Consider the following 20,302-nt stretch of genomic DNA (forward strand, 5'->3'; position numbering starts at 1 on the left):
TGGAGGTGGAGTCCTAGGCAGTTATGAGACACTCAGTACAGACGCTGTGGAGGTGGAGTCCTAGGCAGGTATGAGACACCCAGTACAGATGCTGGGAAGGAAACTCAGGTTATCTGCAAGAGCTACCTCTGCTCTTTCCTGAGGAAGCATCCTCTTTCTGACCTGCTCATAAGATTTCTGATGTAGGAAATTTGTTGAGTAAAGTAAATATTGTACAGTTTGCTCGTTCATGAAATAGATTTAAAATGTACTTTTATAGTTAAATAAAATATTGTTTTTATAGCACAAAGAAGAAAGGATGTTTATAAGCAGTAGATATCTTGCCTCCTGTGAACCTCTCCTGTTTTGAAAAACTCAACTGAAAAATGATCAAGACAAGATGATTATCACATGCTTTTGATTTGGGATTAAAAGTTTGAGGCATTACTCCTGGTTTATGAAGTACTGGGGATCTAGCCCAGGACCTCATGCATTCTATACAAGCACTTTATCTACTGTGCTATACCACTTACCATTTATGTGCATTGTTATAAAATAATGTATCTTAAAGGATTGTTAGGTTTTATTACACTAAGCAGGGAGTGTAAAGATAAATCATCTACATTCTACCTCTGCAGCCTCCTTTTCAAATAAGTTCTACTTTGAATCATTGTTTAAGAACTGACTCAGTGACTATAATTTTTATATTCTACAAGGACCTACTGTTAATTTAGTACATAGAATATATCAGATTATTACCCCTATTAATTCCCAGTTTTTGTTATATTACCATCTTAAATTAGAATCTGGTAGTATAACAAAAACTGTGAATTAATGGGGATAAGACTGTTACCCATTTTTTCAATGAATATTATTTTTAAAACATTGATAAGAAATGGTGGCATGGCCTCCTTTCTAGATTTATGCTTTCTTCCATCATCATTTTGATTTATATTTGGCAGTATAACAGCATCTTTATGATAATCTTCATACAGTGTCTTATAAACAATCAACATTTATGACTCTTCTTTGTGGGAAGAAAATTAACAAAGATTAAAGACTATGCAGTTGAGAAACAAATAAGTAACTGCTTGTATGTCAGAAATTTTTATATTCCACAATAGCTATAATCATAAAGAACAAATATGCTTAGTTGGTGTTTGAGTGATGTCAGAGTTTAAGAGGCTTGGCTATTCTACCAGAGGACAAGGTTTGAATTCCAGAATTAACATTGATGGCTCCGAGTAATCTGTAAATCCATGTGTAGAGGATCAGACACCAGCTTCTGGCCTTCTTCAGCACTGAACATGCATATTACATGTAGTGCATGCACACATACACATGTGCACACTCACACATACACATATGTGTCTCTGTGTATATGTGTCTAGTTAAATAATAAACATATTGAAGAACGAGTTCATTGAAGACAATGTTGTTAAAAAAAAAAAGCTAGTATGACTAAAATGAATTGTAGAAAACTATCTACAGGCATGACCTCAAGACCAGAGCAAGAAATGTGTCTTTTTCAAAACCTTGATTAATTATTTCAAGGCAAAGATTTATTTGCAAGTTGAGATACAAGTCTAGATCTAGATATGATCTTGAATTTCTTACCGCCTCTAGAAAATTTAAATGAATTTATAAATTATCAAGTAGTGTTCAATAAGTTGTGTGAATGCGAGTGAAGGCCTGAAGGCAAATGAGGAACTGCTAGACACTCTCAATCAGCAGATTACAAAGGGAGATTACATGTCTAAGCAGATTTTTCTAAGGATGCAATCACTTGATTCAGAAAATACACTACTGAAAAAAAAAACTTTCATTCATAATATAACCACATGAATGCCTTTTAATGATAAGAAAATGATCTCTCATGAATGCAATGTGGCAGCCTGTAAATTAACACATTTTAGGATTGGCCCAGTGAATATACATCAGTAACTGTATGATTCCTATATATTCAGTAATCTTAATAAGAAACAGATAATTCAAATCCTAACTTATAATACATAAAGTATGTGTGCTATTTATAAAGAAATAGATTAAAATTCACAGAGATTGAGAATGAGTCTTTTTTTCTTGTTACAAAAAATAAATAATATGATTATTATTATAAAAATAAATAATATAATTAAATAGAGACCTATAAGTTATATAAAGTGATTTCACAGATTTATTTTTTATATATGTGTGTTGCAGGTGCATGGATATTACGGTTTGTATGTTTGCTACAAGTCTGCATGTTCCTGTGAAGGCCAGAGAGGGCATCAGTTCCTCCAGAGCTAGCTCACAGCAGGAAGTTGTAAGCTGCTTGACATGGGTGGTGGGAATATAATTCATATCCTCTGAAAGAGCAGCAAATGTTCTTAAGCACTGTACATCTCTCAGTTAATGGATAGTACTGTTGATTTCACACTTGTTCTCAGTCAATTACAAAAGAAAGGAGAAAAATAAAAGACAAAAGAAGGAACGTGTTTCTGGTTGTTATTAGCTACTGGGAAAGGAGGAGGGACTAAGAACTTTGCCACATAAGAAATTTAAATAAAGTAAGAAAGGACAAGAGTATAGACCTTCTTCTAGGACCTCCAGGAAGAATCATGAACCTGGTGACGGTTTAATTTTTGGACCATTTAACAGTCTTAAAGGTCAGTGTGCAAAAATACAAAAGGAATGTTTTAAGTTACTAAGACTGTTAATATCGTATTTACAGTGACATTAAAAACATTGATTTTAGACTTTCTGATTCCCTTTTGTTATTTGAGTGCATCCTTATTTATGTTAGCTAATAGCATCTTGTGTATATAATGAATATGTATGTATATATTTGTTCATAGAACATCAGAATAGCACTTTTTACAACGCTTCTACTCGCACCTAGTATTGTCCATTTTATTACTGCTGCTGACACTGTTATATCATTTGGCTTTAAGAATCTTAATATACAGCCTTTGTCTACACACATATTCCAGTCTTATTCAAATTTTACTCAACATTTTATTTTACTCGGATCTTATATATGATCACATGTCGACAATTGTGTAAAATTTAAATTTGTTGTATTTTTATCAAGACCCATGCACAGCAGCTCACAATTTCTGTAACTCTAATTCTAGACAATCTGATGCCCTCTTCTGGCCTTCAAGCAAACCTGCATACTTGTACTACACTTATATAAATATATACTTACTAAATATGTTAAATGCTTTACTTCCTTATCATCACTGCATTTTACATATGATGTTTAAAGGCTATTGTGCTTTAGAAAAATGGTCCTTGTTAATGTTGATGTCTAAAGGTAAATTATGTCTTTCAAATAGAAATTAAATATTATTTTGTAGATGATAGTGATAGGTACTTAAATATACACTGGAGAAAAAAATAGAAAATATGGAAAATAAAGAGCAAGAAAGAGTTCTTAGAAACGATTCTGTTTTACTAATGTACATTTGGCAATTGAATCTCAAGTAACCTGTTAAACACCTAAGAAATGAAGCATGTAATGTACCGCCTACAAGTCACTTTGCACGCATTAACTTTACTTACATAACCAATACTTCACAAATCTCTTCAGCTTCTTTTCATGAATCTTATTTTATACTTCATAATAGAATATTTTTATGTTTTATCAATGTTATTTGTTTATGTTAAGTGTAATATTATTAGTAATTTGTGATGATTTCTATATTGCAGAAAAATAATTCTGAAACATGTTTTGAATACTTACCATTGTTTTTAATGCAATATTAATCCCATATAAGTAATATTTTGATTTTGATGTCACTCAGCTTAAGATTATATGTTTTAGTGTCTGAAATAAACATAAATAAAACAAGTTCAAACAGAATAATAATCCAAATTAAGGAAGGTTAAAAAGTCTTGTATGTGTAAAATTTACAAAATATTCCTGAAAGAAATTAAGGGAGATACACATAAAAAGAAAAAATACCTTTCACAATTTAGAAGAATTAATATTCTTGAACCTACCACATTATTTAAACATTATACAAATCTAATAAATAACCTGTGAAACCCAAGAGCATGTTATAGAAGATGGAAAAATAATTTTGAAGCCATTTGGATGCACAAAGAATTCTAAACAACTAAAGAAATTGTGAAAAGATAAAGCTAATTTGAAGGCATTGAACAGTTAGTTTTTTAAAATAAAAGTAGTATTTCTTTGTTATACAAACTGACAAACAGAACAATATGAAAATTTAGAGAGGCCAGGAATGTATGACTGGCTGAGGACTCAACAGTTTTCAAGTATAAACAATCTATACAAAGTTTTTCAGAGCTATGGTATCTATACATACACATAAATACATACATACATACATACATACAAATATATGGTGTGTATATGTATGTAAGAGACACACAAAAAGTATGCATATATACGAGACACACAAAGATACAGAGAGACAGAGAGACTGAGAGAAAGACAGAGAAAAACAGAGAGACAGAGAGAGAGAATATGATGAAGTGAGACTGAAGTTTCTCACACATAGAAATCAGTTCAAAACAGATAAATAGCCAGCGTGCAGTATCTCAAAATATATGTGGTAGAATATGTCATGTATACACGTCCATACTATTGGTTTTCACAGTGATTGCTTATGTTTGACTCTAGAATTGTAGATGTGAAAGCAAAACTATAAAAATTGAGACAACATATCAATCAATAGAGAAAATGTATAACAATCTTAAAAAAGGGATGACAGTATCAGTAAACCTTCTACTCTACGATAAGTTGAAATTTAATATAATGAAGAAATACAAAAACTAAACAGAAAAACAGATAAAATAAAATAAAATATAAATTTACAAATGGAGGAGTTTAAGTTGTATCTTATTGATTGTTTCCATATTTTGGATTTTCAATTTGTTCTCCAGCAGTGGCAAAAATATGAAGAGGAGAAAAAAAATGGAGTGGAAGAATATAATTAATGGTTATTTCTATAATAAAGACAAAAATTGTCAACAAATAGATTTCTATACTGCCCCCCACCAAGTGCTCCTGAATTCCAGCTCTATTTCCTGGCAGTCTCTTCTTCAAACCCTCTTTCCCAAATCTGATTCCTCCAACACTGGTCTCAACTTGACCCAAGTCCAATTGCACAATTCCCCTACCCAGTGAGATCTCTGTGTGCTTCTATTCTGGAGTCCTCTTCTTCATTTAACCTCTCTGGGTTTTTGGATGATATCTTGATTATCATTTACTTAACAGCAAATATCTACCAATAAGTGAATACAAACCATAATTGCTTTGTGGGTCTGGGTTACCTCATTCAACATAATTTTTCTGCTGGTGGTATCCTCTTGCCTTTTTAACCACAGAGTAATATCCCGTTGCATTAATGTACAACTGTAGAGGAATTTTAATCAAGCAACATGTCTGCTCTGTCAAGGGACAGACCCAAAGAATTCATGGTCAGTGTGATCCTGCTGGAATTCAGATTGGTCACACACCTTTAATCACTTTAACTGGAATATAGTCCTACCTTTATTACAAAACTTTAGTCATTGTGTTAGTAAGGTTACATTGAGGAAGGAACCAAGCATGCTTGAAAGTGACATCTAATTAAGAAGCAGACAAGGTGACAGAATCAGAGAAAGATTTGACAGAATGAGCCAGAGGAAAGATACGTCTTCCAATATTGTCTTCAATTTCTTTCTTCAAAGAGTTAATCTTCTTAATAATACAAGTATTTTACTTGGTCTGAGCTTGGCCAACATGTTTTACAGTATTTGTGGCTGTTGTAAAGGTTGTTGTTTCCCTAATTTCCTTCTCAGTTCATTTGCCATTTGTATATAGAAGAGCTACTGATTTTTTTTGAGATAATATTGTAGCCAGCCATATTGCTAAAAATGTTTATCAGATGTAGGAGTTGCCTAGTAGAGTTTTTTGGGTCGCTTAAAAATCATCTGTAAATAAAGACACTTTAATGTCTTCAATGAAACCTACTCTATTATGGCAGACAATCTTTTAATGTGTTCTTGGAGTAATTGGTCTGTAAATTTTTTTCTCTGTTGAGTCCTTATCTAACCCCACAGAAAGTACTAATAGAAAAACATGTAAACCAATGAGATGAATACATACAGGAAACAATATCATATCTGTAAACAAACTTTCATTCATGAGATGCAACTGTCCTGTCAGAGGTTTATTGGTGAAAAACTAACCTTTCCTAGCACATTCTGAACTCTAGCTGAATGGTTCAAATCTGGTCTTCTGACTCAAACTCCTCTCCAAGCTGACTGATTCAATCTGGTTTCTCTCAGCTTCTGAGAGAGTTACTCTGCTTGCCTTCAAACTCTTACAATCTGTTCTAATCTTCTGCTCCTTCCTATTATTTGGTTCATTCTGTCTTCACCTGTAACCTGTCTCTGTAATACTGTGCCCATTAAAACTCTCTCTCTCTCTCTCTCTCTCTCTCTCTCTCTCTCTCTCTCTCTCTCTCTCTCTCTCTCTCTCTCTCTCTCTCTCTCTCTCTCTCTTGCTTCCTTTCTCTATCTCTTTCTCTACCTAGGATGGACAAAGACATTGACTAAGAGATGCAGTTCATACCTTCTGGCACAGAGATAACTCAGACCAACTTGATTTGCATATCTATTTTTCACAGCTGAAAAGATTTCACATTATTTTTCTCATTTTTTCATCTACATTCTCTTTTAAGATCCTCCTACAATTAAGAACAATGTGTGTACACTGTACTTTTCCTTTTCTTCTCATTCTCTGTGGTTTTCTGATAAAATAATAGAAAGAAGGATCCTGTGTCCTAAAGGGGTAAGGGACTCCACAGTAAGACCAACAGAGTCAACTAGCCTGGATCCTCAGGGCTCCCAGAGTCCAAACCACCAAACAAAGATCAGAAATGGACAAGAAGTAGGCCTCTCTGCTCATATATAGGAGATATGCAGCTTGACTTTCATGTGGGACCTGAACAACTGGAGCAGGGGCTATCTCAAAAGCTGTTGTCTATATGTGGAATATTTTCTACTAGATGTTCTGCCTTGACTGGCCTCAGTGAGAGAGGAAGCACCTAGTCTTGAAGAACTTGAATGTTGGGGGGATACCCATGGGGAACACACCACCCAGCAGAGAAGATATTGTGGGAGGGGGAAGGATTGTAGGAGGGGGCAGTGTGCAGGATGGAAGGTGATCAAATAAAAATAATTAAATTAAAAAATACAATAGGAAGAAAGAGAGAAAGAAAGGAAGGAAGGAAGAAGGAAGGAAGGAAGGAAAGAAAGAAGGAAGAAAAAGGAAGGAAGAAAGAAAGGGGACACATAGTTTCAACAAGCAGTTAGTATCCAACTCAACACATTGGTGCATAATCAAATGACCATGGTTGGTAACAATTTTGATTATATGAGAGGTGATAAAATACATACGAAGGCAATTCTGATTTAATTATTGGCACCTAACATCTTCCCGTATGCTAGCAGAAGATCTAATTCCCTTAATGTCCAGGTCTCTCACCAAATTAGTATCCTGAGTCAGATCCTTGTCTTTCCCTGGCTCACCTCTGAATGTTCTCATAAAGTCTTTGAACCGATGACCCAGCAAGACATTTCTAACTTTTTGATAATCAATGAATTGTTGTTGGGGACAGGATGGTGGGCAAACTGTTGTCAGAACTAAGTTCCCATCAGAAGAGAATGTCTAGACTTTAGGTATTGTACCCAGACCAGGGCGTTGTGTTGACTCAGCTGCATCACCAATATTAACAAACAAAGAAATAGTGATCTACTCTGCTCCCATGGTCCTCAGAGACAAACAAAAATGGATAACAGTCAGAGTGGTTTTTTTTTTTCCCCTGGTGGTTGGTGGAAATGTTCAGTAGCAGATAAAATGAAAGGATAACTGCCATTAGCAATGCCAAGAACTCAAAAGCAATGGAAGAGGGACCCAAGCATTTCCTTGGAAAAGCATGTACCTGTCTCAGGAGAGGCTTGCTCACCTCCACTGAACAGTGAGCATCTCCCACATTAACTAGTGACCATTTTCAAAGGTCCCCTCCAAACAAGTTTAAAAGCTGCACAGTAAGTCAGAGCATACATGCTTAGAAGAAAGATTTACAATGTAAACATTTAATAAAACAACAGTAGTAAGTTTCTTTAGTGGTATTTTGTTTCTTATCAGCTAGATTAAAAAAAAATGTAACAAATGTTTCAGGTACTATTACGTTTCAGTCTAATCGTTATAATTTAAATAAGTAATGGAATTTAAAAGTTTTGCTTATGATTTCAAAATTCCAAATCAAAGTTAAAACACAGATAACTATATTTCCCTTGGGTAAACATCAAGATGTCAAGATGAAAATTTTAAAAATTACCATGTCTTATGTTTATATTTTATTAACTGGAAAGCCCAAGATTGTTCCTTCTGAATATAACTCATCACTAAACAATTTAACATCATAAACTGTTTTTTCTCTCTTCATACAAATGCCAAAATGAAATCCATAGGCTGTGCAATCTAAATAGGCACCCCAAAATTCATATAGAAAAAAGTTCTCAGTTCTCTTCAACAATGTCTTATCTGCTGTCATATATAGATAAGTCAAGCTAATGCATCATTAATATAGCAAAAATAAATATACTTGAAAGTAATATGTTAGGGCCAACAAGATGGCTCAGTCTACAAATATGTTGATTTTCATCACCAATGACCTGTCTTCTGAAGCATCTACTTAGTAGACAGAGAGAAACAATACAAGCAGGTTGTCTTCTGGCCTCCACATATGCACTATGGCGTGTGAACACACACACACAAACACACACACACAAACACAACTTCAATAACTGAAAATGTTCAAATAAACATCAGTTGATCGAAATAAAGTACATTTAATGGAAATACTTTATAATTATGTTAAATAAGTTAATTTTACACCTGTGCAACAGACAAAAACATATTAAACATGTTCAAACATGTAATTCCATTTCTATTTTGAATTTATAAAATCAGCTAAACTGAAAGTTTTCTTTTTGCATCTTGTAAAAGAAAGAGGAAGGTGATATACACTACAAGGTTGGAGTCACCCTGTAACCCTCCTGGCTTGAGGCCTGCCTCTCATAACCACACCTCTCTGCCCCCTCCTGCTATTTGCTACACCTCATTCCTGGTTCCAGTTACATCGGAAGTCCCACCTCTACAGAGACCAAGAGAAGTCGCTGATTGGGCCAGCATGCTGATGAACTTGTGGGAGGGGTTTACCTCACCTATTCTATCTGTTGGCTTGTTACAAACAGGGCATTAAATTCAAGATGGCTGAGTGTTCATGATTCCTGTCTAATTTTTAACCTTCCATGTGGACAGGTAACTTTGACCACCCTATATTCTCCCAAACTCTCTCTTACTGTTGCTTTTCTTTCTAACTCCATTTCCTAGAATAACCCTCTCTTTAATGTTACTGCTGGGCGGTAACATATGGTGCCCTTAACGTAGGGCTGGTTCGGAGTTTATTTAAACAGAGCTCTATAATATTAAATATTAAGGTATATACGGCGGATTTTGCCAAAATATGGTCAGGGCGCCAGACTGCATGGCAGGTTTGTGCCAGCATAGGCAGCCAAAGGGCTAGGTTTATGGCCTCTGGGCCAGATAATGAAGCTGATTGACTCTCATTATTGGAGATGACTTCTCCCCCTGACTTAATAATCCCGGGTTACAGGGCTGAGAGGCCTCCCAAGAAGGGAGGAACTATTAAACGAGCTGTGTATAGGTTCTAGTTCCCTGTGATATTTCAGGAAAATTCCCTGAGTTTATCTATGTCTTGTTTATGTATCGATGTTTTATGTAAGTCTGTCCTGTCTTGTCTGGAATGAATGCGGAGTACTTTGTCTTTGTGTTACACATGGTGCTGGCAAAATGGCGGTTTCCTGTGCCTTTGCCCACATGGAGGGATCCAGGAGAGTGCAGCTTCCTGGCCTCGAAGTCAGAGCTGCCCGGGCTACGGGTTTCCCTGGTTCTGGCAGAGGCGGGGAGCGGCCGTGCTGGTAGCTACCCGAGCGTGGCTGCTCCCTCCAGCTGCTGCTCTCACTACAGAGTTGACAGGTAAACTGAGGACCCAGAGCCAGGGCAACAGAGGAGAGCCGCTTAGAGCAGTAGAGGGCGGATTGCTCGTGACAGCGGCTCTTTCGGAGCTCCCAGACTGTAAAGCCAGGCAGCCGCTGCTGTGAGGCAGTACATAAGTGCCTCCCTCACGCTGCTCTTGGGTCGCTGGGTAAACAAAAGACTGCCACAGAGCTGGGGCTTGATCGGGTCCAAGGTCGCGCACAGTTGCGTGGGGGCTCGAGATCATACAGGGGGGGTTGGTTCCTAAGGGTGGCTGCCCAGACTTGGCAGTGGACCTCTCGGAAGAGCCACAGAGACATGCAAAGCAGCTGCCTAAATGTCTCCCTCTTGCCCGCTTAAATCAAAACTCAGGAGGTGGTGGCACGTGCTTTAATCCCAGCCCTTGGGAGGTGGAGGCAGACAGCTTGGAGCTTGGCGCCATGTTTGCATGCGCAGTTTTACAATCACTTCGCGCCAGCTAGTGGTATAAAAGTAAATTACAAGCTAATATTTCTTACAATTACCTAGTTTCACTTTCAGAGTCGCCCGATCCATGCAAGAAATAAATAATGCTCAGATATTTTAAATAACCCCAAAGAGAGAGACATTTTTATGGTTGTTTCACAGATTACAAGAGACCCCAATAGACAGTTCATGGAAGATAGAACTCTTTTCTCTCTGCAAACAGGTAATTGATTGGTTAACTAATTTCTTGGCATTTGAGAGACGGAGACAGGGTTATATTTCTAAATTAAAACCGTTTTCTTTAGAGTATTAAAAGCTTAGTTTTAATTTCTTATTAATCAATTAATGAGATTCCATTTGGTTTCTGGCAAGTCTTAAAGATATATATTCTATTGATTATTAATATACAATTAATACAATTGTATTAATATACAATTAAGTTACTAGATTTTGTTTTCATTGTTGGCATCACTCTGGCACATTGCCATCTGCTTCCTGCTTTGAGACAGGGTCTCTCTGTGTGGTCTAGGCAGGCCTCAAACTCCAGATCCTCCTGCCTCTACCTCCATTTAAACTGGGTAAGTACTCTACCTGACGCCAGCTAGAATTAAGATACAGGCCATACATCTAGTGGTAACTAAGTTTTATACAATAGCTATATTTTAAATTATGGGTTTGACACCAGACTTGCTAGCTACAGTTCAGAGGCAGTGAGACACTTAAAGGACTTTGTGTCATATATAATGTTTTTTAATATTAATTTAAAAAATATTAATTGTTTATAATTGGGTCTTACCTTCTAATAACTATACTTAGTAATTTTATAGATTAAAAGATATTGCCTTTAATATTGGCTAAATAATTTACATTTAAATTCCTTGTCTCTACTCATTACATAAAGTTAATGCCTTGATTTTGCTCAATATAAGCCAATATGAGGCTTTTATAAGCCTCATATGCTTCATAAAATTAATAAATAATTATGTTGCTTATTTCAAGTTACTCTTAGCTAGACCACATTTTATACATCTTTAAAAGGTTACTGGTGAGACTTATAGCCTTTACAAAATATAGAAGAAGCTTATATCTCTTGTCTATAGTGATCAATCACATTTCATTCATTTAAAATTAATAGACATCTATTTTATCTACTAGCAATTAAATTGGTTATTAATTGATATTTGGCTTATTAATTAATAAGATTTTTAAACAAAACCTGATATTTTTCTAAGTAAACAGATTGTCCTGATTTTTACAATATATCACCTCTTTGGCTTTCTATAGAGATTTTCATATATAACACACATACTTTATTTTATGTGTGTATAAGTGCACTGTAGCTATGCAGATGGCCATTAGCTATCATGTGTGTGTGTCTGCTAAATATTTAACTCCAAGCCTTTTGCTGATCATGCTCGCTCTAGGGTAATTAACTGTGACTGTCTTCAGATGCACCAGAAGAGTGCATCTGGTATCATTGTGGTTGGTTGTGAGCCACCATGTGGTTGCTGAGATCTGAACTCAGGGCCTTCAGAGGAGCAGTCACTGCTCTGGTCTGCTGGACCATCTTGCCCAATGCTAAGTCACATGTTCTATTCTCATAATTTTCTCTCCCTTTTTCAAATTGTACACTCTGGTGTCAAAATTTAGCCTTATATTTTATATTGATATATAGGATACATATATATATATGTATATATATATATATATCTAAGTTCTTTATTACTTATAATATCTGGTCAATTTTAAAATATGATTTTGATCTCAAAATTAATATTAAAATATACACATGTGGCTATTTCTTCTCAGGCTCTCAAGTTATTATTGCTTAAACATAAATGATATATTAATTGGTTTTTGGCTATACTTCTTTTTCCTCTATATTTAATGTTCCTTATGGAACTGACTAATTGTCAATTTTATATTTGAATATTGAAAAGAGGGAGAATATGCACTCCACCCCGGGAACATCTTGTTTTTTGCTTGTATTAAAAGGCATGTTTTGCTTTTTTGATTATGTTAAATAATATTTCATTTTTTCACCTCTTTTAAAGCATGCTTTGCTTTTTGCTCATGTTTAAAGGAAAGTTGCCTTTCGCTTGTCTTGAAAAATCCATAATGAAATGGTGTGTCACTCCACTTAATAACACCTTATTTTCTTAACCCCACCTTGACCTGGGGGAGGAGCTCCTTTGGTGTTGATACACAATGGCGGCCTTATACATGTTTTTGCCAAGTGGATACAGGTACAAGATCTTTTATAGACATGCTTTTGCACCAAGAATATTGGTTGAACATTTTTACTGGACAGCAAAGTTTGCTTTGGCTGAGATTGGACTCTATCTTTTTCTAAGAGTCAACATTGGTTTCCCTCTATACCTAAAGGCCAAACCTTGGGTCTAAACGTTGCTAATTTGCAACTAATGTGCCTGACACATCTTCTAGTTATTGTTATTTTTAATCTTTTAAGTTTCTATATTAAACAGACTCATTCCTGGAGTCTAAAGACAATCAAAATTTGCTCAATCCCGGAGCTCTCCTTATCCAAGCTCAATCTCGGAGTTTCTAACATGAAAAGTTACTTATTGACAACTGAACTAAAGGCCTATTGAAGGTAAAGTTATTAAAAGGGCTCCTAGCTTGGTAGCTACTACTTGAAACTCAACTAAGATGTCTACGCCCAGCTGCCCATCAGCACACCAGTACTGCTTCACATGGACTTCACAAAAAGTGGACTCCAGAGAGACTGCGGCAGTTCCCGGACTCTGCAGGTGTTAAGGGCATATCTTGGCATTTTTTATGGATGTATGGTGCAGAAAGGAGTCTGTCTCTCTGGTGGTGAAGTCAACCCAGACAGAGACACATGCCAAGTGGCTATGTATTTGTTGAAGATGTGTTATAAGCCCGGTTTGCTGTGTCAAATAGTCTGAGATGATGGAACCAGAGAGAAATACAGAGCCCTCCAGCTAAAAGCACCATGATGTTTCCCATACAGAATCTGTGCCGAGCTCCATGACCTTTATCCTGCTTTTGGTTTATAAATAAAAGAACTTTCTATACAAGCGTATGCCATTTGAGTATGCCATTGCTGTTTTCTAATATAAAGGGAGGAATTGTAACCCTCCTGGCTTGAGGCCTGCCTCTCATAACCATGCCTCTCTGCCCACCTCCTGCTATTTGCCATACCTCGTTCCTGGTTCCAGTTACATCGGAAGTCCCACCTCTACAGAGACCAAGAGAAGTCGCTGATTGGGCCGGCATGCTGACAAACTTGTGGGAGGGGTTTACCTCACCTATTCTATCTGTTGGCTTGTTACAAACAGGAATTATATTCAAGATGGCTGAGTGGTCACGACTCCTGTCTAATTTTTTAACCTTCCATGTGAACAGGTATAGCTTTGGCCACCCTATATTCTCCCAAATTCTCTCTTACTGTTGCTTTTCTTTCTAACTCCATTTCCCAGAATAACCCTCTCTTTAACGTTACTGCTGGGTGGTAACACCACCTTGCAAGGATGGATAATGCTATTCCTAAAACAGGTTACCAAACAAAAACACAAGCCCCAGGTCTGGGATGCCTCCTCGTGAGCTCCTGGAGAAGGGGGGCTGAGAAGGCCCCAGGTGTGGGATGCCTGCCTCCTCGTGAGCCCCTGGAGCTGAGGAGAAGTAGATTATTTTGTGTTTTGGTAAAATGTTCTGAAGATATCTTCTTGGTCCATCTAATTTATAACCTCTGGATTATTTAATGGGTTTTTGTCTGTTGTACAAGGTAAACATACTTCTGCATTTCATTTTAACAATGTGTACTATTTTAACAATATATTAACACCATCATCCAATATGTTGACCAGTGAAAAGGGCAGATTTAAATTAGACCCTTGACAACTATGGTGTCGCTCCCAGATCCTAGGGATTTCGGCTAGTGGATGCTCCTTCAAGGCCTTTTCTCCAATCTGCTGCAAGACTTAAGCACTACACACCTCTACTTAATCCCTCTTTGTTGTCTTCAAAAGATAAACTTACATGTATTTTTATCTATATGTAAATTCATGAGACCATTCGCCATAGTTATCATATACTTTCTTTTCTTTATGTTCTCTGACAAGCAAAACTTGGCCTTACTCTGTGGTTGAGGTGGGCTTCAAAGTCTCTCTGAAAGCACAGATGCCTCAAGTGTATAGTATTCCTCCTGCCTCAGCCTCTCGAGCACTGTTCACAGGCAGTAGCCATCACATATGGCTTACTTTCACTTACATTTTTGTTTATTGTTTCATTTTCTTAGTTTTTCTCTTCTTTATTTTCTTCCATTTATTTTTATTTCATTTATATTTGCTACTTCTTGACTTACAATGCATAACTTAACACACTCAAATAAAAATAAGCTCAAACCCAAATATTCTTAATCTTATGCATCTGAGTTAATAGATAAGATGGCTTTCTTAAATTTTCATCTATCCCTACCTTTACAAGTCAACCATAAAGTCACACCTGAAAAATAAATGAATATAAAGGACAAAATATACATTTCAAAGACAACCAATGCAGTGATCAAGAAAATCTTCTGAACAATTTGTCAAAGTCAACAAAAGACAGCAGGAAAATAATCTATCTTTAAATATACCAGCAAAAATATCCTAAATAATAAGATCACTGAGGAATATGTATTTTCAGATATCTGTACATCAATCTCTTAAGAAAAATAATAAAGAGATGTGGGTGACAGAATGGAAAATATGTGAAAACTCTTCCCAGATAAGACTATGTGAGTATTAGGAATTCAAGGTTAAACTTCTTAAACACATTTTTTAAACAAAACAAAATAGTATGCTGGTTGAGGGATATATCTCATTTGTAGAGTGCTTGCCTAGCATGCATGAGGTCCTGGTCCTGGGTTTAATCCCTAGTACCAGCTCAGGGAGTGGGGGGTGTCTTTCCTTTTTTAGACAGAAACAGGATAGAGCATTTCTTAATGATAGTACCAATTATGCCAAGAAATATTAAACAGTCCCATTCTCCAAGAGTCACATGAATTTTTCCATAACATTGTTGCAACAGAATGATGGTTCCTGTTTAACCATACACTCTGTTACCCTGGGTCTTTTTATTGGTGAATTGAATCCATTGATTTTGAGAGATATTAATGGTGGTAGTAGTGTGGTATGTATGTGTGTGTGTGTGTGTGTGTGTGTGTGTGTGTGTGTGTATGTATTTCTCTACTTTTGGTTTAGCGATGAGATGATTAATTTCTTCCGTTCATGATATCCAAGCTACACTCTATAGACACAAGAAAGGTAATAAAGAAGCAAGGCCCAAGCAAGGATGCTTGAATCTTACAGAAAAGGGAGAATAAAACAGTCATAGCAGGCAGATAGATTGAGGGAACTGGGTAGAAAGGGGGATGGAAAGGTGAAAAGGGTTCCCTACCCTTGCAGCAGAGAATGGGTGGAGGATTGGGGAGAAACTTTGTGAGGAGCAATGGGAAGGGGGACGCTATTGAGATGTAAAGTGAATAAATACACTAATTAATGGAAAAAGGAAGAAAAATAAAAACAAAACCAAGTATTGCTAACAACCAAAGTGTAGTAAACAGAGCCCAACGAAATGTGATTAACTCTATATAATGGCGTTGGCACAATGTAGGGAAAAAAAGAGAAAGGAAAAGAAAGGAAAAAAGACAAGAAAAAAGAAAGGAAAGGAAGTACTGGAGGCTTCGAAAACAATTCAAGGTATTGCCTCTTCTCAAGGCATTGTGGTAAATATGTAATAGTGGTGAACACAGAAATGTTTTGCCACTTGAGGTGTGGGAATAAGGGACTGCTGAATTCATTATCACAGCTATGTGATAAAATCACCACCTGGAAGGCTCAGGGGACAGAATTTTAGGGGACAGAACAATCATAAACATACAGGTCAGAGGGAGGCAATATATTATCCTATTGGGAGGACAACAGCCAGTGAAATCAAACTCTGACAGAACCTTCAGAAATAGATCTGCACAAGAATGAGCTGCCATGAGTCATGGACTAGAGCAGAGCTACATGTCCTACTTCTTCCTGTTGTCCTGGTGAGCTCCCGAATGGTTCTGGGCAGAAGAAGAGATAATTTAAGGTTGTGACCACTCGTGCATCTACCATGCTCCATGGGTGGAAAGAGTCTTGTAAGATTGGTGGCAGGCTCACAAGGTTCTATGGAAGTGACAGTAATAAACACCTACTGTGTTCATATATGAAGTATAACAGATTCAGTAAAAGTCAAAGCATAAATAAACAATTTTATCATTAAGGAGCTATATAACCTCAACCTAAGGAATCTGGAAATGGCACAATTTCTTAACAATTTATCAACAGACTTCATTACTATTCTTGATTTCTACAAATTTATGAACTACAAAATAAAAATTCATGTTCCAATAAACTCCCACGTGTGTTAAAAAATAAATCACAAAAATGTTTATCTCAACTTGAATATTGGGTTTATTACAATAATAACTAATAGTATTCCCAAGCCTTAAAACACAGAGATACTTATTCAGAAATATCATAAATTGAGTTAGACTAATATGTGTTCAAGATGAAAGAATTCTCTAAAGGTTTTAAAGCTATGCTAACTGAAAATTAATAACACCTGTGTATAACTTGTTTCCACTGGCATGCCTTTAAATTTGGTGAGAAATCTTTTGAGATTACAAGCAAAAAAGAATTTATTTTCTTGAAACACTGCTATGATTTTATTTCATGTCCCATTGTGTTAGATGATGTGGTGCAGTAATGAGCTCCTTACTAGATTTATGGGTAAGCTTAATAACAATGTTTCAAATGTATGTGAACTATTTATCCATAAATATTTTAAAGCTGCAAATGAATTAGTGTTTACATATTTATTTTGATCAATGTTAAGTTTAGCAAAAAGAAGTGTTTAAGGTTAATTAGACAGTGATTTTTGATTTAATTCTAAATATAAAAAAATACCTGTTGCTACCTTTTCTTTACATATAGATGTTTTACAATAATTCAAAGAATATATGGGTGATTTGTGTTTGCCACTTTCTTTATAGAACAACTTCATTGGTTGACATTTTTTCAACAGACTCTCTTACTCTTCAGGATTTCTACAATCTTATGACAAGTAAAAGTCATGTTCTAAAACTCTCACCTGTTTATTGGGATTAACATGTGTCTGACCTACGATGAAATGAAGATCACATTAACTTTGCATAGTATAAGAAGTGAAAACTTTTTCTGTTATAGATTTTTAAATTGATATCCATCCAGCAGCAAATAAAAGTTTTGATTCTAGCTTCAAATCACTTTCAAAGAATGAAGATACAAGATATCTCCTTTCAATAATGTCATCTCTTCCATCTAAAACAAGATAGTTAAATATTAACTTTCTATTGTTCTGGATTCATGCTCTTGCTTTGTCTCTTTCCCTTTGTATCTCTGTATCTCTGTTTTTGTCTCATTCTGAGGAGAGACAGTATGTGTGTGTGTGTGTGTATGTGTGTGTGTGTGGTGTATTAACCAGTATGTCTGGATAGATCCTCAAACGTTACTGGCTATTGCCATTGCTCTTGGTTATCTTTTAAAATACAATGGCAATATCCTTCTTGAGGAAAAAGACACTATACTCGAGTTCTAGAACCTGGAGACACCAAAATGTTATTGACCTGCAAGCTTTATTCCTTATGTCTAGATCTTACACTGCTGACGGATGCTGTCTATTAGCTTAGTACTCTAGGAGCTACATTAATGGTTGGGCTGAGAAGACACTAGCATGCAAGGCATAAGAGTAAGCAAATACTTCATGATTTCCTAAGGCTAGATCTAAGAGGGACCCTAACATCTACCATCATTATCAGAGCCACAACCAATAGTACAATAGGTCATAATTCCTAGGGGAGGCCCTATTGCTGTTATTTTTCTAAATCAACTAAATATTAAATCTATATCTATGCTCTATCTGTAGATCAGTGCATCTTTCAGCCCTCACAGATAAGCTCCATTTTGTAATATACTATTTATAACAGAGAGCAGTATAATTTGTCAATTTTCAAAGAATAATATATTGCAAAATATACAGTTCTTAATGAGGTCTCTATCAAAATACTCTCCATAAGACTCAGGGGTTATTGTAGAATAGGGGAAAGAGATGTTTTAAGACCCGTAAGTGGTGGATAACTACAAAAAAACTGGTGTTTTTCCAGAAATGAACAGTTCCACAAATAGCTCCCAGACTTTGTGACTAACACCATGCACAAGATATGTCAAGATGGAAGACTGTGCTAAATACAAATTAGAAACAAAATTCCGTATTATAAAGAACAACTGTTTTTGTAAATATGATGGCCAAGTTGCTGGTGTTGTTAGGTTTTCTCAAACTTATGATTTTTATCCAAACTGAGCTTAGTATGCCATGCATTTCATTACAGATTTGAGCCTTCCACCCCAATTCAACCTTATGTCCTCTGAGATATTTGTGTGTCCAAAATCTTTCCTTTTTATGCATGAGTTATTTTAAGTACAACATTTTTTTCTTACAATATTACTGACTTAAAATTTGTATAATGAAGGACATATAAAGTGCAGTCAGGGAATAGATGTCTAAGGCATGTGAAAATGACAAGAGAACAGCAAGAACAAACTACATGTCCTTCATTATTGCAATCACATGTGATGGAACTGATATCCAGCTTTGATTCTTTGAAATGCAAGAACAGAATCAGTAGCTGTATATTTTCAAACCATTTGAAATCGTTGCTGAGATAGTTTTTTCAGTTAATGTTATTTAATACTTTTTTCCTTTATCTTCCTTATTATATGCTTTTTCTTAAATTTTTAAAAAATTTCTCTGTAGATAAAAACATTACATTTTGACAGTAAATTTTTTTTTCTAAAAAAGATGATTAGACATGGCAAAAATGACTTAAGAGATCTTAGGCAAACATGGAGAAGTGATTTTATCAGTACCTTAAAAGTAAAACTGTTTTAAAAATTTAATTTTATATAACTATTCTCTAAAAATTTCATAAAAATATACAATGTATTTTGATTAAATTCAATCTCTTTCCCTACTCTAGTTTAATCCATATCCTTCATAACACGATGTGAAGTCTGCTGAAATGACTATTTTAATTGCTTTGATTCTACTGTAAACATTTTAAAAAGTAAAAGTTACTTTTTCTCTACACTCTTAGCACTTTAAAACCAGCTGAAAATTTCTCTTTTATGTAAATATCCCTTTTGGACAATTTTATTTTATATACAGTGAAATATTAGCATGATGTTATATTTAAATATACCACAGAGCTTGGGGTTCTTAATGGAGGAGTGAAGCCAGCTTTGAACAAGCGACCTATCATCCTTCATTTGTTTATGGGATTGCATTTGACATGCTTACATTATGCAACAAATTTATTGACTGAAAAGAATAATAGGTCTCAGTAGGCCTTTACATTTGCATATACAATTAACTAGATGTGTAATTCTGAATCTGAGGCTTTATGAGTTCATCTTACGCATCTGAAGAGTACTGCCAACAGCTCTAATATTCGAACACTACAATTGAGAGAGCACGAATTTTACTTTGTAGTGTTCACCTCATCTAGCATAACAAAATAACAGATGCAAAGCTATGAATTTTAAACGTGACTCTTCTACAGAGTGCCATACTCTGGGGCTTTTATCATTCATTGCTGAATAATAAATCCATAAAGAAATGCACATGCATATAAAAGATACTGTACATCTCACAGTGTGGTCAACAGATAAAATTCAACAACAGTGTTTTAAAATG

Source organism: Mastomys coucha, unplaced genomic scaffold, assembly GCF_008632895.1.
Source record: "Mastomys coucha isolate ucsf_1 unplaced genomic scaffold, UCSF_Mcou_1 pScaffold9, whole genome shotgun sequence".
Taxonomy (NCBI): domain Eukaryota; kingdom Metazoa; phylum Chordata; class Mammalia; order Rodentia; family Muridae; genus Mastomys; species Mastomys coucha.